This window comes from Curcuma longa, chromosome 19 (genome assembly GCF_044706935.1).
Source record: "Curcuma longa cultivar G26 ecotype Majalengka, Jawa Barat chromosome 19, ITB_CL_G26_1.1, whole genome shotgun sequence".
NCBI lineage: Eukaryota > Viridiplantae > Streptophyta > Magnoliopsida > Zingiberales > Zingiberaceae > Curcuma > Curcuma longa.
In genome coordinates this window covers 4,954,124-4,973,448 of record NC_133879.1, presented here as the reverse complement: position 1 = coordinate 4,973,448, position 19,325 = coordinate 4,954,124, and positions in this window count along the sequence as shown.

Here is a 19,325-nt window from a genome sequence, read left to right as displayed (position 1 = left end):
TTTCAAGAAGTAGGTTAAGTGTATAATTTCTTTAAATGGTTTTGTCTAAGGAAGTAGTGGTTGCTCCAATAACTAAGAAGGTCCTTGTCTCACCTTGATTTGGAAGTCAATTTTTGAAATGTGCACTTAACTAACTAACTAACAATTAAACTTGAATCTAATATAAGGTCAAACAATATTCCATCTCAAACTCAAATTTTAAATAACTAAAAACTAACAAATCATCTCATAAAACTCATAAGGCAACCGTATATTCTATGTATTGAAACATTTAGAATGGAGGAGATGATAAGGACCATTAAATAGAAAATGTTTCAAAAACTATAAATTAATATTTTTTTAAAAAAAATATTTTTGAAAACTTAATATTTAATTAAAATTCATGCTTAAAAAATCATATTTATTGATCAACACATAAACACAAATACCTTAAGTCAACACTTAACTTCTAGACCTCTAAAATACATGGGCAGATAGTCTTTGTGGTTAACAATAATGTCTTAAGGGAATGTCATTTTAAGAAGAAAGTCTTTATTAAAAGATCATATTTAAAAAGGACTTTTCGAATGAAAATCAAGTTTTGTAAAAATTGAAAAACATTTTTTAAGAAAATAATTTAAAAAATCTTTGAAAAACTACTTTGATTTTTTTCGTAAAATTACTTTAAAAATTCATTTGAAAATGTGTTAAACTTCCCTTTAACAAATATTTGCAAAATTATAAATTCAAAATGTTATATATCAAATTTTAACATTTTGACATAAGTATGTAATTCACTCACTTATCTGACATTGAGGTACTTGTCATGACGTCTTCTATCGCCAAATTGTATCCCTCGAATGCTTTGATCTCAAGGTCACATGACAGCAACTTTATTGTTGCATCAGGACTCTCCTTCAAAGAAAATGAAGGCAAAAAAGATAAATAATCATAAAAATAGAAACAAAGTAGGTAAAGAATGAAGGACAAGGAAGCATTAGGAAAGAAATAAAAACTAAGAAAAAAGATTAGAGAATGTAAACATGTACTAACATTTAGTTTGATTGTTACTTGTTTAATGTGATGTTGAATCCATCTATTTGTATGTAAGAAAGCATGTAAATATTTCACTAGTGTACATGCAAGTTATTATATAATCAAGTTCAAAACAACAATATTTCTAATACTAAATTGGTTGCATAGAAGGAATTTATTAGTGTCAAATTAAGAAGTTAAGATGAATCGTTTATTACGTAGTTTTACAATTGTCATTGGTATTATTAAGATAACAATAAGAATTTTTGAAATCTTTGAGGATTATAAATCATATCATTCTCAATATAAGAATAAATGCAAAATATTAAATAAGGAACATGTCTTTACTTTATTTACCCTAATCCATTCAAAAGGGAATAACTAGTAAAACATACTTGAAGTGGAGAAAGAATCTATTTCACAAGACACAATAGTTGATTAGAAGGAGAATTTCTTTCAATAGACAATTTAGCACCTAAAATTATTAAAAGAAGAATAAAGAAGAGTAAGTTTTAAAAAAAATTGCATAATTTGTTTCACAAGACGCAATGCATGTGACATAAGAAATTAACATAAAAAAATCATAAATTGTTCAAAATGTATTTTAATAATAATATTTATTACTCTAAATTTTCATAAAACACAAACTTAAGCATAAAGGTTGAGGCATTTTTAAATTGTGAATAAAGTACACAAATAGAGTATGCATTTTATAGTATGTGGCATCATTAACTTATCTATCGTAGTTATTGAGGTAGATAATTGACTTACATAGATTTGTACAAATCTACTAATGATGGATTGTATGAGAGAGTCCTTTTAGATTCATATTTCTCAAACTGACATATTATTCGGTGGCAAAAAAGAATAATTAATTTAGTTGATGGGAAATAAGTCTTCTAAAGATTTTAAGTTCATCTTTGATAACTTCATCCCTCTTGTTAATTTTCTTACAAGTGAAGGTTAGTAGGTTATTGACTAACTAAATAGATTCACTTTAAGCCAATACATGTTAAATAAGATCGAACATATATAATTTGATGGGCTAACAACATGTGATGGACATCACTATTGGTGTAAGATGCACTAAGATCTTGCCTAAAGTTTTGATATTTGACAATACACCTAAGTCTGGTCAGTTTGACCAAGGGTTGACCCAAACAGGATTTGATGTTTGGATGTGTGGAAGTGAGTAAAGTCTAGTCAGACGACTAGCGAGAAGTCCTAGTAGGTTAGACTAGGCAGTGGAAGTCCTGATCTGGATGATCAGGCAAGGGAAGTCCTGGTGAGTGAAGATGGACAAGGGAAAGTCCTAGTTGTAGACTAGGCAAAAGGAAGTCATGGTTTGGAGGATCAGGCGGAAGTCTTGGCAGAGTCGAAGCACTAGGTGAAGTCTGGGCTGGTCTGGAGGACCAAGTCGCAGCAGAAGTCTGGGCTGGTCTAGGTGACCGAGTCGCAGCAGAAGTCTGGGCTGGTCTAGGTGACCAAGTCGCAACAGAAGTCTGGGCTGGTTGGCTGACCGAGTCGCACTCATGGCACATTGTTATAGCATGAAGAGTATCAAAACATTAATAATAGATCAATTATGAGGTAATTGAATATTTAAAATGATTGGAAAACAAATAACAAATGCTATCACAATGCTAGACAGTAACAAAACCAGTGGAATTAAAACAATGCATGATATTGATACTCAACATTGCTCAAATAAGACTATTTTGGAGTTTGTGTCAATCTACAAAACTATGATAAATTTTCATGGGAAATAATTTTTCTCTGATAGATATCAGTGAAAGAAATGTTCTCGCAAAATTTCAGATTTTTCTGAATTTTGTGGAATTTCTGGTGAATTACTGAAATCCGACTGAAATATCTGAAAAGAACATTATCAGAATATCAGTCGACTGCTGACATCCATCAGTCGACTGATCAGTCGACTCATCAACTCAATTCACTCGACTGAACTTTCTGTGAGTTTTGAAATTCAAGGGCAGTCGACTGCTAGACCAAACAGTCGACTGATCATAGTCGACTGAACTCATCACAAACACTTTGTCTTATCACGCATTATCATCCTTCTTTGCATATCCACATCTTTAGACAAAAACTCATGGTCTACAAATCCCATAGAAGGACTAATGCTAAAGAAACCAAAGAGTTACCAAAATACCCGGAGCCTGAATATTTTCAACGAACCCCCTTTCCAAGGTTTCCCTCAATGATCTATCAACACATCTTTGAAATTGTCGATATATAAATCGTCAATTCTTTCAGTTTGCCGTTCCTCATATTTATGATCGTCTTGCTTACTATCATCTGGAAAACCTTGTAAACTGTGCAAGCAACATTAATATCGATCTGTGTAAGGAATTTTATGTGAATTTAAGACCTACCAACCTTACCAAAACTCATTTCGTATCCACTGTTGCCGGTAGAAATATTGAATTTACACCTGATTCGATTCGAACTTTTCTTGGTCTATGCCCTTCTTCAAATCCTTTTGTGTGCTTTCCTGATATAACTGAAATCACAGGAAGCTTTGCACATGAAACCATTGATAACATCCATGACTATTACTTTCATTGTTCTCGCCAAGATTCTACCAGATTTGACATTACCAAACTTTCTGCTGACCAATATGTTTGGTATCGTATTGTCATTGATTGCATTCTTCCAATAATGTCTAAGAGTAGATCGATGATGAGCATCTCCCATATGACTATGATGTTTGCTCTAGAGGTACCTCTTGACATCGATATCGCACTCAACATATACCACTCTATCCTCTATCATTCTGAACCTATAAATGGCAAGATCTACATGCCATTCTGTCATGTCATCACATCATTTCTAGCATCACAGGATATTGATACGACAGTTGGGACTGTCAAATGCCTATCAAAAGACGATGATCAGTTAGGACCACATCACCTAAATCGTGCTGGAATCGTCTACACAGATGGTGGACTACGATGGATGAAGGCAGACAATCAAAGAGGAGCTTATTCTGAACCAGAGAAAAATGAGTGGGATGACACAACCATAGGTAATGTTGAGAGGCTTGATAAATTTGAAGATCAAGAGAAGAAAGTCTTAGTAGAGATTGGGGCTCTACGTGAAGAAATCAAAAGCATAGCGAAGAAACAAAGTGAACTTTATGAACAACAACAAGAAGTGTTAAAGATGATGAATCTACTGCACAAAACGTTTCATACTCCGGAAATGGCATACTAGTGATGATGATGAGTGGTGAAACGTGATTATGTGACAGTTTTGTTTCTCTCTGGATGTTTTGATTGGTCTTTTGAACATGCTTAGTATTTTCTTATTCTATTTGGTACTTTTATGTTTACAATTAATTGATAAAGTTATTGTTGCTTAACTTTAAAATCATGATGGTTGATATGTTTGATATGTGTTGATGCTTTATTTCAAACCTTAAGGGAGAGCTAGATAAGAAAATAGATTTGGAAGAATCTATAATTCTGAAAACTTAAGGGGGAGTTTGAAATTTTTTTAAGAAATTATATCTTAAGGGAGAAAAAGGATTGACATGTTTTAAAAGAAATTTAAATTGTGTTTGCTCAAGGAGTTATGATTTGATTCTTAAGGAAGAGCTTTTGTGTGTGAATTTAAAATTTTTATGGAATTATGATTAAGGGGGAGTGTATGATTTAAAAGTGTTTGAAAATAGGAACATGACGTTTAGGGGGAGCCTAGAGGGTTAAACCTAAACTTATTCAATCAAACACATTTTAATATCCCTCAGGAATCTATGGATATATTCAACGAAAAAGAAATCAAATTCATTAGGAAGGTTGATACAAACTTGGACATATATTGATTGTTTTCAATAACTTTTGAATTTTGTATCAAACCACCATATTTGAGACCAAAATTTTTCAAAATTATTTTTCTCAAAGAGAGTTAGTTCTAAGTAATGTACGTGTGAAATTTCACGAATTTTTGAAACTCGTACAATTACTTATGCATTTTTCAAATTCGTCTCTGATAACTGAAATACAGCTTATCAGTCGACTGTGTCAGAGTGCAGTCGACTGCTGAGTCGACTGATGTGCTATAAGTCGACTGATACTACTGTTTTCAACATATTTTGAACCCTTACCTAAATTTTTCCCTCCGAAATGATTGTTGGTGCAATATTAAGAGGGACAAACATATTTTTGAGTAGAAATTTATCCTACTTTGTCTATCTTTTTGATCTTTGACAAAAAGGGGGAGAAAGAGAATGTTTAAGTTAATTAGAGAAAGATGAATGTTTAAGGAAAGTTGTTTATTCTGTTAATGCTTATTCATGCTATGCAAGTTATCATATTCTATGATACTATTCAACACTCTGATATCATGTGATTTATGCCTTACTTATCATATTCTAATCACATGCTTTGCTTTAATGATTTAAAGACCTAACTTAAACAAAGTTTTGCCAAACATCAAAAAGGGGGAGATTGTTGGTGCAATAGTTGCCCCAAGTGCATTGAGTTTCAATGTTTGGCTGATGGAAGCATCTCAGGCTAGTGCAGGGAGGCATGAGGCTATGGGAGGTGTTTGAAGGCCGAGGTCTAGGTCAAGAGAAGCTGAAATGTGATTTTTCAGCTTCACCAGTCGACTGGCCCTGCCAGCAGTCGACTGCTCATAAATCAGACGCACACAGAAAGATCAGTCGAGCCAGAGGAAGACAGGAGTCGACTGGACAGTCGACTGGGATTATGGATAGTCGACTGTTGCCAGTCGACTGGTCTTGAACAGTCGACTGTGATTTGAACGTTGCAGAAAATTGGCAAGCATTTAATGGCATTTAATGCAAGATTTTGTTGCCGATTGAAGGCATCAGTCGACTGGCCCTGCCAGCAGTCGACTGATGTTGCAGAGATTATAAAAGAAGCCTGCACGAGAACAACTCATCTTCTTCGCCATTCTTTCATTCTTTCGTGCTTCTTTTGTGAGCGTTTTTGTGCTCTGTTCTCTGCTTTATTCCTCTCCTCCTAGACAATATTTCATATCATTTTGAGGAGATCTAAAAAGGTGTAAAGGTTTCTCCGCCTTCGAGTTTTCGAGAAGGAGAAGATTCATAGTGCATCGGGTGTGTGCGTGCGTGTGGATCCTTGGATTAGTCACCTCTGCGGAGGTGGATACCAAGTAAAATAAACCGGGTTAGCGTTGATCTCTGTCTTTCTCTTTTATATTTTTGCTTCCGCTAATCTCTGTGCAGAGAAAGATCAAGAAAAATCGAGAAACGCTATTCACCCCCCCTCTAGCTATTCAACCGATCCTAACACCTCCGAGTCTTAACTTCGGATCTCCGGTGAGATCCTGGGTTAGACCGACACCTACTGTTCCTCGTAGGAACGCGTCCTCACCCACTCCCCACGGGAGAATTTACCTGATGCCAACCGAGTCCTCCTGACCCGTTGGACTTGTGCTCGGCTCTGTTGTTGCCCCCCAGGACTTGTAATGCAACTGATCCTCCTGATCAGTCCATTCTTCTACTGCAACTTGGTCCTCCTGACCAAGTCCAGCCTTCTACAACTTGGTCCTCTTGACCAAGTCCAGACTTCTGCCTGGTGCACTTTGACTCTGCCAAGACTTCATGCCTAGCAGCACTAGGACTTAACCTATTTTCTGCAAGCTTAATTCAACCTGGTTAGCCAAACCACATACTTAACTTGATCCTAGTTCCATAATCAAAACTCAGGTTCGATCTGCTAGTGCTTCCTGCACTAACACGCAGTCGAGTCGATGATTTGACCTCGACACCGGATAGGGGTGGTACTCGGAGAGTACATGGTTGGTACGTCGGTGATGAATATTAGAGGACAGATATCGGCCATAGAATATGTAGCTTATCATAGCTACGGGATCACCGGACGCAGAGCACTGATCCCCGATTTGGATCACTTGACTACTTGGTTGTAGGGCGCGGAGTACTGATCCCCCGATGCCGGCCATCTCAGCCTCAGATGCTTGCACGAGTGTTGTAGTGAGTGGGGCAGTTGTATCATGCATATGCGCATCATGTGCATGATATATATATATTGGACCGCACTGATACTGCATTTTGATTATCTACTTGTTTGATTCTTGATTGTTGCACTATGTTTGACATGTCATTCATATGGTGCATTACATGAGATCCATGTTAGTTATTATTATTTGCAGAGATATTCTTGATACCTTGTTGACCTTTGGTATGTATCTACCCTTTTGCTATTTCTTTTATTCATGCACTGTCTTTCTATATTACCCATTGAGTATTTGTACTCACATCTTTGGACCCTGAGATTTTTTTCTGTCTTCCCAGATATCAGGTAGAAGCTTATAGAGGATGGCTGGGATCTGCCCGCTACGCCATCTCACGACTACGGGATTTTATGTGTGTGTGATGTATTGTGGTATACTTGTGATACTTGTCGTGTTGTTGTTTACGATTCATAGTTTCGGATTTCCGACTTTGTCTTGATGATTATAGTGGATTTTCACATGTAGTATTTCTTGGACTCATATCCATTGCATTGGACTTTATTGGATTTATGTTTCTGCTCCTATGATTCTGAGTTTTGCATATTTGACGAGTTTTCTCACTAGTAATTGTGTAGGATGTGTATGTGGTCGTGTGGGTCACCTTTTACTTCTGTTTAGTATATAAATCCATATTTTGTAGTATGGATAGGCCGTGTTGGCCTTTATATATGTGTGTATACAAGGAATTGTCAGGGATACTGGGGAGGTGTTGTCGAAATTTTTCAGACGGCTATCTCCCGGGTCGTGACAAGGAGAGTTCGGTGGACAGATCGTCGGGAGGAGAGGTCGCCAAGAGGAGAAAGACCACCGGGTGGTCGGTGGAGAGAACGCCGCGGGAGGTCAGTTAGCCGGAGGACTTCGCCGAAGGAGAGGTCACGAGGAGGAGAGCACGTCACATGCGAGGAGATCACCGGGAGGGAGGTCAGTTCGCCGGGAGGGAAAGGGTCATGCAGGTAGAGAAGAAAAAGGGTCAGGAACCTTAAAAATCGTGATATTAGCGACAGAAATAAAAACTTCCATCGCTAATTTAACGACGAAAATAAAACTTTTGTCGCTAATTTAACGACAGAAATAAAAACTTTCATCGCTAATTTGGTGATGACATTTTAATTCCGTCGGAAAATCTTCACTAAAATAGGGTTGAAATTAGCGACAGATTGGCGATAGATTTTAATTCCATCTCTAAATTAGCGATCGATTTTAAATTTCGTCGCTAATTAGCGACGGATTTTTAAATTCCGTTGCTAAGTCATATTTTTGTAGGGAATCCTATGCGATAAACAATAAAATTTGCAGCGGAAATAGGATCCCAACGAGCGATCCATGCGAAAGAAAACTCGTACAAAGTTTGATTTATCTATCTAATAGATCTATACCTTTGAAGTGTGCCCTTCGCTTATCCCACTCGTCCTCGGTTCGTCGGATCTCTTGCACGTTCAAGCGTCCGTGCCTCTATGTCTATCCACATTAACATGATCTCAAGCTTTGGAGAAGAATCGCCTTTTTGTGGTGCTAGCCACACAAGGAGATTCGGCCAAAACAAGGAGGAGGAAGAAAAGGGGTGTTTGGCCAAGAGGGAGAAGAGAGCTCAAAAATAACTTGTTTTTCTTTGAAAAATAAAAGAAAAACTCTTTTATATTCATCTCATGAATATGAAGGGTTTTTGCCTCTTTAGCTTCCCCACATTAAAGCTAATTAAAACCCAAATAGAGCACATATTTCTCATGTTGGCTCTTCATCTTCTCTTCATCCAATGAAGAGAAAAACTCTTGGTCTTCCTCTATTATTAATTCATTAAATATTTTAATAGAATTAATATCTCATTCAAATTTGGTTGAGTCTAATCTAAATGAGTCTAACTCAAATTAGACTCAATCCCATAATCTAATTGGATTCACTTGAGTCTAACTCAATTAATCCAATTCGGATCATATTTTAGTCAAACTAAAATCAATCAATCTCTGAAGCATCGTGTCCTTTGTGTGTGACCCAATAGGTTCTCGTAACATTGGTAATGTGTCTAAACCGCTTTAGACACATAAGCAATGAGCGACATCTAGCAATGCATCATTGCTACCCAAGTGATGAGAAAGTCGAGATCCGACCTAACCTTTCCGTGACTACTATAATGTATGATGATGTCCTTCTATCCTCGATATCTAGATTGATCAATGAGGCATAGACCGTGTCATCCTCGATATCAATCTTTGTGTTTCTTGATCCCCGAGTAGACTCACTCAAGCAAATGAGCTCAATATCTCATATTGACTCATTTGAGCATGACCATGCATTTAGTAGTCCTACTCGATCAAGGGGCCCACAGATATCACTCCCATCATATGGGAGGGATAGATCTCATCTACATCACTCACATCCCTCCGCATAATTCATTGCATACCCAGTGATCGCCTTTATAGTCCACCCTATTACGGGTGACGTTTGACGATACCAAAGTACACAACTCCTTATGTAGGGAACCGTAGTGACTTCAGGTCTAAGGACTATTCATACCAATAGTCACATGAGAAAGTTTATGACACTCATATAACGATCCATGAAACTTTCTCATGGTGGGTCAATTCAGTATATATTCTCTAATATATACCCATGTGTCAACGTGATATCACATATCCATGACTTGTGAGATCAAGTCATCAATTGACCTACATGCTAGTCTCATGCATTAATATTATCCTTGAATATTAATACTTGACTAGGAATAGTTAAGAGTAGTGTTCTCTACATCATCTCACTATCAATTCAACTAATTGATATGATGTAGATTAGAACCTACTACTCAAGGACATTATTATATTTAGTCATTTGACACAAACATGAAGTAAATATAATAACCAAACTTTACCTTTATTAACAATAGAATATGATACAAAAGTCCCTAGTCAATCATCACATAATTGGCTCTAGGGCTACTACTAACAATCTCCCACTAGCACTAGTGTCAATCACTATAGTATCTAATACCCAGTGACCTAGTGTGACCATCATGCTTCCTCTGTGCCAAAGCCTTGGTCAAAGGATCTGCGATGTTAGCATCAGTCGGTACTCTGCATATCCTCACATCTCCTCTATCGATGATCTCTCGAATGAGATGGAAGCGCTGTAGTATGTGTTTGGAACGCTGATGAGAGCGAGGTTCCTTAGCCTGTGCAATAGCCCCATTGTTGTCACAATAGAGGTCTATTGGGTCTGCTATGCTAGGAACCACCCCAAGCTCTACAACGAACTTTCGAATCCAAACAACCTCCTTTGCTGCATCAGACGCAGCAATATACTCGGCTTCTATTGTAGAATCTGCAACTGTGTCTTGCTTCAAACTCTTCCAGCTCACAGCGCCACCATTCAAGCAAAATACATACCCTGACTGCGATCTGAAATCATCCTTATCAGTTTGGAAGCTTGCATCACTGTAACCCTTTATAGTTAGCTCCTCATCGCCTCCAAATATCAAGAAATATTCTTTTATCCTTCGCAAGTACTTAAGAATATTCTTGACAGTTGTCTAGTGACTTTCACCTAGATCTGACTGGTATCTGCTCATCATGCTCAACGCATACGAGACATCGGGGCGAGTACATAGCATGACGTACATGATAGACCCTATAGCAGATGCATAAGGGATCTGATCCATGTGGTCTCTCTCCTCCTTAGAAGAGGGACATTGAGTCTTCGAAAGACTCACACCATGTGACATTGACAGAAATCCCTTTTTGGAATTCTGCATGGCAAAATGATGTAAGACCTTGTCAATGTATGTACTCTGACTTAGGCCAAGCAATCTCTTGAGATCTATCTCTATAGATCTTGATGCCTAGAATATAGGCTGCTTCACCTAAGTCCTTCATTGAGAAATAATTCCCCAACCATGTCTTCATAGACTGTAGTGAAGGGATATCATTTCCAATGAGGAGTATGTCATCTACATACAAGATCAAGAAGATAACTGCTCTTATAGACACAAGGCTCATCTTGATTCTTGATGAAACCAAACTCTTTGATTGAAACATCGAATCAAAGATTCCAGCTTCGAGAAGCTTGCTTTAGCCCATAAATAGACCTTTGTAACTTACATACCGTTCCAGCATTCTTTGTATCTATAAAACCCTTAGGTTATGTCATATACATATTCTCGAGTAGGTTTCAATTTAGAAATACGATTTTGACATCCATCTACCAGATCTCATAATCATGGTAAGCTGCAACAGCAAGTATGATTTGAATAAACTTAAACAACGCAACTAATGAAATAGTTTCATCATAGTCAATACCATAAATTTGCTTGAAGTCTTTAGCTACTAGTCGCCTTTTATAGGTAAGCATAAGACCATCCATGTCAGTCTTTCTCTTAAAGACCTACTTACACCCAATGGGTTTAATCCCCTCAGGTGGATCAATCAAATTCCATACTTGGTTAGTGTACATGAATTCTATTTCGGACCTCATGGCCTCTAGCCATTTTTCAGAATCTGGGCTCATCACAGCATCCTAATAGGATGTAAGCTCATTCAACTCAACAAGCATTACATCAGTTGATGCGAGGAGCACTAGATGATCAAACCTTGGTTTTAATGATGGCACGAGATTCAAGTTAAGTGTGTGTTGTGGACTAACAAGTTGATCTAGTATGTAGCGAGCACAGTAAAGTCCTAGTTGAGGCTAGCTAAAGTAAGCCCTAGTTGCGGCTAGGTAAAGGTAAAGTCTTAGTTTGGAGGATCAGGCAGGAATTGTGGCAAGGTCAAGTGCACCAGGTGCAAGTCCAGGCAGGTCTAGAGGATCGGGAAGCATGATAGAAATCCAAGAAGGTCTGGAGGACTGATTGTAACGCCCGCCCTTACCAGAGCCTTGACNTATTCTGTGGGGTTCTATGCTCTTCAGAGCGGATAGAATCCGGATCGCAGAATGGAGATCCAGATCGCCAACACTTCTCTACTATGAAAATCCTCCTTTTCAAAGAACACTTTGAAGGTGAAGAAACCTTTACAGAATGATCTCTTCCTTTCACAAGAATGAGTAGTGAAGTATGGAGGAAGAGGAAAGCTATTACAAGATCAGGGTATGCCAGAAAGATGAGAAAAATGAACTGTTGATTTCTTCGATATCGACTTCTATTTTTATGTATTTTCGTACATCAGTCGACTGCTCCAAGGGTCAGTCGACTAATGGACTTTAACGATTCTTTAATCTGTATTTAATTAGCCAACTGTTACCCCAACGGTCGTCTACCAGTCGACTGCACCATCACCAGTCGACTACTGCCAGTCGACTGATGGACTCGACTGATCTCTCTGTTTGGTCACCAGTCGACTGATGAACAGTACCAGTCGACTGATCCATCTAAAACATATGTGTGTGCTTCTAATCAACCACCAGTCGACTGCAGCAACAGTGTCAGTCAACTGATCAAGTTGAAACTTCCCTTTCAGCTTCTTCTTCAACCCTTAGCCTTGACGCAAGCCTTCAAACGTCTTCCACAAGCCTCGTGCCCTTCCTTGCACTAGCTTAAGACGTTTCCCTCAGCTTCGTCATGCTAAGTCTTTCTTTATCAAGAGGTCGCGCCTCCAGGACTTCATCCTTTGCCAAGAGGCCTCGCATCCGAGACTTCATCATTTGCCAAGAGGTCGTGCCTCCGAGACTTCACCAAACATCAAGACTCCATTCCTAGATTTTCCTGTGGACTTAAACCACACAAGTTAGATCACCATCATTGCCTAACTTAAACTCATTTTAGTCAAACATTAAAATCTAAATCACTTGGGGCAAGATTGCACCAACACTTGGGTTCTGGCGCATGCTTAGAAAGGGCCGCTAGGCTCGATGGAGAAGGAGTGGCGCCGTGCAATTGGGGAAGAAGGGCCACCTCGCCTCTCTTCTCCTGGTCGGCGATGAGTTTGTAGGTCATCGGTGCTAGCGATTGGGAGTGGAGGAAGTAATGAGCGGCAGCAGCGGCAGCGACAACCGCTATGCTCGGGTGAAGAGGGGCGTGTGGCATGCGCAATCGGGAACCTAGGGACGGTGCCTCTTCGTGCGATCGAGAGACTAGGGACAGTGATGCTCGTGTTCCTTCTTCATGTGAAGGAGATGCTCGGTCGGCGATGCCCATGCTCAGGGAAGAAGGAAGGTGGCGGCACGATAAGGTTTAGGCTCCTTCCCCCACGCGGTCAGCAATCCTTTATACTGAGCTCCCCTATTTCATTGTTGACAAACTCGGGATCGCGAGAAGGTTTCTCGCAATCAGGCATGCATGTGGGCGAGCGGTGAAAACCGAAGGAAGGCGTGCGCGTTCGGGCAAGCAGCCGCCGAACGGAGAAGAGAGTGAATCAAAGGAAAAAAGAAACAAAGCAAACCGGACCGAAAAACTAATATGAACCAATTTTTAGAGTTTACTGTAGTCAACTGAGTTCAATTTGGTTCAAAACTAAATCATTTGGTTCAATAACCAAACGATCTCCAATTTGACTCAAATCAATTTGTTCATTTCATCTTCACAAGATGAAGCCCCTCATTTCTTCTATTTTTTAAAAATATCTTCCATCATGAACCAAACCACGTTGGTTAAATTTAATTCAAAACTGAATTATTTGATTCAATAATCAAACCACCTCTGATTGAACTAAATTAGTTTTATTTATTTCATCTTCATAAGACGAAATCCATTATCACTTTCGATATGTCAAAATCTTTTCCATCAGAAACCAAATCAATTTGGTTCGTTTCATCTTCGTAAGATGAAGTTCATTATTTAGCCTTTGTCTGGTCCAACCAGACTTTATTTCTTTCGATCTGAGAATATAATTCTCAAACTCATTTTAAGTCCTTCAAAAAATTTATAGTGCATGTGACCTAATATATGTTCTCGATTATGTTGGTCATCCATAATTAATCATTAATTACGGAACAATTATGAGTGGCACCTAGTCGTACATCATGATCCTCAATTGATCAAAAAATCAACGATTGATTCTAGAATAATTTTTAAACCCTTCACCAGCTATAATGAAACATGTCTCGTTCCTTTCACCATCTTGGATGGTTCGGCCAAGAAAAGAAGAAGAGGAGACTAGAAGTGATATATCTACAAAAATACATTACAAAATGACTTATACTCATCTAATGAATACAAAAGGTTTTTGCCATTTTCTCTCAAATTTATTAATGCTCCATTAATCTCTATTAATGGGCATTAATCCTCTTTAGTGGTTGAGTCTAGTCTAATGAGTCTAATTCGGATTATACTCAATCCAATAATTCAATAGTTGGATTCATTTAAGTCTAACTCAATGAGTCAAATTCGAATTAGACTTAACACTATAATCTTAGGGTGCATCATATTTTAATCAAAATACAATAAACTCATCTCCAAATCAACATGTTCTTTGTGTGTGACCTAATTGGTCCTCGTACCGTTGGCAATGTATCTAAAACAACATTTTACATACATAAACAATAAGCGGCATCTAGCAATGCATCATTGCTACCCAAGTGATGAGAATGTTAAAATCTGACCTAACCTTTCTATGTCTATTATTTTGTATAACTTGGTCCTTCTATCCTTGATATCTAAATTGATCCATGATGTATAAATTATATCATCCTCTTATCAATCTTTGTTTTTCTTGATCTCCAAGTAGGCTTACGTAACCAAATATGTTCAATATCTTATATTAACTTATTTGAGCATAATCATGCATTTTAGTAGTCCTACTTAATCAAGAGACCCACAGATATCACTTCTATCATATGGAAGGGATAGATCACATCTATATCATTCACATCCCTCCGCATAACTTATTGCATACCCATTGATCAACTTTATAGTTCACCTTATTACAGATGACGTTTGTCGATACTAAAATACACAACTCTTTATGTAGGGAACCGTAATGACTTTATGTCTATGGACTATTTATATTAATAGTCACTATGAGAATGATTATGACACTCATATAACGATTCATGAAATATTCTCATGGTGGGTCAATTCAATACATATTCTCTAATATATACTCATGTATCAACTTGATATCTTATATCCATGACTTGTGAGATTAAGTCATCAGTTGACCTACATGCTAGTCTCAATGCATTAATATTGCCCTTGTATATTAAATTTTAACTAGAAATAGTTAAGAGTAGTGCTCTATATATATCTACAATCTTCCACTATCAATTCAACTAATTGATATGTTGTAAAAACCTACTACCTAGAACATTATTATACTTATTCATGCGGCACAGATCTGAAGTAAATATAATAACCATAAACGTTATCTTTTATTAATGAAATATGATATAAAAGTTTCTTTATCAATTATCTCATAATTGGTTCTAAGGGTCAACATTAACAAGTGCATAGATGAATTTATTTTCTAACTTTATCATGTTTAAATGCATATTAATTTTCTAACTTTAAATATTTATTTTAATAATTTTAAACTTGATTTTTACACGTCAAAAAGGAAGAAATTGTTAGTGTAAGGAGCACCACATCAAACCTATATTTTAATATATGATAAGTTTAAAGTTAGATTATTTGTGGATCTGATATGTGTGTCAAGTATGCAATTGCAGATAACTTGACAAAGAGTACAAAGTCTTAGTTAGTCAGGTGACTAGATATCAAGCATAGGAAAAGTTCTAGTGGGTCAAGTGACTAAACACTAGACAGTGAAAGACTTGATAGATACCAAATAGTGTAGTAGCAAACATGATAGGTGCCAAGTAGTGAAAAGATCTAGTGGGGGTGCCCAGACACTAGGCAATGGGAACCCTCGTGAGTCAGCAGGAGTTGGACCAGACACTTGGCAAAGGTAAATCCTAGAGGTACCCAGAGAAGGTAAGTTGAGTGTCTTTCAGACACAAAAAGTGCTGAGGATTGCATTTTCTTTCTAGAGTCCAAGGGTAGTCAAATTACTAGGTGTAAACTTGACTAAGAAATCGACTTGTGTTTCTAAGTCAAGGTGGACAACCGATGTTGTTCAAAACATAGAAAATGTTTTATTATGTCTTGCAAACTAATTTTGTGTTTCAAGAAGAAAATTGAGTGTTCTAGGCAACTAGAAGGTATCTGGGTGACTAGATGGAGATAAATTTAGACATATCAAGTCGTGATCTTCCAGGTGACCGGAATAAAGTTTGGGCTACCTTAGTATTCGAGCAACTAGAGGAGCTTCCAAACAACCTAAAATCGAGATCCAGCGATCTAGAAGAGACGGTCTAGGGTAGGAGTTGGCCATGCTTTAGGCGCTCGAAGGGAGTCTAGGCAATCCGCTAAGTCATCCTGATCCAGAGTCGAAGTGGATCAAATTTACAACCAAGTCAGTAGGGTCTGAGCAACTGAAAAGGCTTCTAGGTGATTGGACAAGTGTCATGTCAGCAATTGACAAGACTCTATAAAAGGAGGATCAAGGCGTCTATTTTAGCACAGACAAACAATCAATTCTCGCTGCTTCCTAATGATATTGTTGATACATTGGGTACAAGTGCTCTCCAAGCTCAAATCGGCAACACCGTTAATTTCATTTCTATATTATTATTGCCTTACATTTCATCATATTGTGTTTGATATACTTGATTCTTATAAGAGGTTTCTCCACCTCCAAAAGCTTTCTAGAAAGGAGGTCTTTTAGAGGAAGTTCAAGATTGATCCACCTGACGGATTATACGTCATGGACATAGGAACCCTGAACTACGTTAGACCCTTGAGTAATTGTGTGGTATTACATACTTTTGTTCTTTTCATTATTCCATATTATATAATCTAATTTATTTAGTAATTATCTTGCAACAAGTTCATTTAATATTGATTCCATTGCAAGTTGATTTAATATTGATTCCATTGTAAATTGATTTAGTATTTGTTTCATTATAAATTAACTAAGTGTTTAGTTCATTGCAAATTTAGTTAATATTTATTCCGCTGCAAGTTTAAGTTAATTTTTATTTTATTATAAAATTATTTAATCACTTTTATGTTGTTGATTGATTTATTTATCTTTTTATTTACTATCAACTCATTAAAATTAATTATACATGTTATTCACCTCCCTCCTAGTGTGAGTACGATCCTACATAATTATCATGGCAAACAATTCAAAGGTACTTATAACTCATGTTGGTGATACGACAATGGTGTCCGAATTCAATTCAAAGCAAGTAGAGTCGAAGAATGTGTTTCATGTACCTAGGATAAGAAAAACCTGTTATCAGTATCACAACTAACATCTTTAGGAAACTATATTGTGTTTGGACCAAAACGTATGAGTTTATCAAAGTTTAGAGCCAATAAGCACACCACTCCTAAAGAGATGAAAGTTAGAATCTAAATCTATTTATGTGGTGTCAACTCAAACAGCTTATGTAGACAAGACTAAAATAAATGAGACGGATGATTTATGGCATGCGTGCTTGGGCCGTGTGAGTTATCATAAACTAAAAGTAATGATGAAGAAATCAATGCTCAGGGTCTTTCTCAACTCAATGTTTGAAAGGATATAGTATGTGTTGCATGTGGAAAGCACATCAATTGACATTTGAAGACTCTAAGTACAAAGCAAAGAAACCTGTCGAGTTAGTTGTGAAGCAATCATCCATTAGTGGTTTCTGATATATGATAACTTTTATTGACGACTTCTCAAGATACGTATGGATATATCTTATCATCATTAGGATCTATTTCACCATTTGAGAAGTTGTGTTTTGTACCTAATCATTTACACAACAAATTTGATAAGAAAGAAATAAGATGCATTTTTGTGAGATACAATAATCAAAGAAAAGGTTGAAAGCGTTCTGACCCTACAACAGGAAGATGTTATGTCTTGAAATGTTATAGTTGATGAAGCTTTATCGTGGTGGTCTCCTCACATCAAAGTCTTACTAGATTCATTCCAAGGAAATTGAAAAGAAACTAAAGAGAGACTTAGTAAAGTAATGGAAGAAATCACTTAAGAAATGGAACTAGAAACTAGAACAAAACTAGAATCAGAATAAAACTAGAACCCAAAAGAGAACTAGATCCCAGAACAGAACTAGAATCCAAACTAGAACTAGAACCTACAACAAAACCACAACCCATAATAGAACTAGAACCTAGAATAGAATCATAATCCAAAATAGAATCACTAGTAAGAATAGAACCAGAACCCAAAAGAGAACTAAAACCCAAAATAAAACTAGAATCTAAAGACCAAAACTAGAAACCAGGACCCACCTAAAAATCCAGAACCCAAATAGATACCAGAAACTAAAACCCAAAAATAAAAAATCAGAACCTAACAATTAGAATCCAAAATCAAACCAAGACAAACCAACCAAACAGACACAAGATCAGAAAGACAGAGAAATCTAAGTATGCAAATGTTACGCTCATTGAGGAAGAAAGTAAAAGAAATTGTATACATGAAGAGACATTCTCACGCAAAGAATGGAGATTGAAGACCAAGTTTTAAACGTATTCACAAGGACTTAATGGTGCAAAATTTGAAGGCTTCATGTACTTCCCAATTTACTTTGGTGGTTGATAGAAAACATCTATAGGATTAATTGGATCGTAAAAGTTAACTATCTAGATTACCTAAAAAAAATTGAAGACTTCAAAAGTCAATCTAACATGACAAACAACTATACACTAAGAGCGAGTAATCAGTGAAAAGTGTATTAAAGAATCACCATCTTTCGCTCTCCTTAATTTTGGGATAACTTGCGTTTTATTAGGATAAATCTTTAAAAAGATCAATTAGAATTTTTACATAAATAGGGATAATTTGAGTTTTATTAGGATAAATTTTAAAAAGGTCGATTAGAAATTTGATAAGATAAATTAGAAGGTTGTTTAGTATTTTTAGAAAAAACTATTAAAGTTAATGTTATCAATTTATAAAAGCAATTAGGATCTTATTCATTGAGTGTATCAAGAGTTTTTAAATTGTAATAAGAGTTTTGGAGTAATCAGTATGCATGAATACTTTTGTACAAATTTACTGTAATAAAAGTCTCTTTCAGCTCCTCCTTCGATTCAACATATATCACTCTTAATGCTTCTAATTTTTCTTTTTTATTGCTTTAGTAATCTTACACAACTTATCATTGTTAGATGAGACACAGGTGAAAAAACAACAAAAAAATTATTGGCAAATAGAATAAATCCGTGTTATCAACATAAAACCAATATCAATGGAATTTGAGAGGGATTTTGTTTTTGTTTACACTCCAATTCACATTATTATTATTTCTTGCATTATACATGTTTTTAG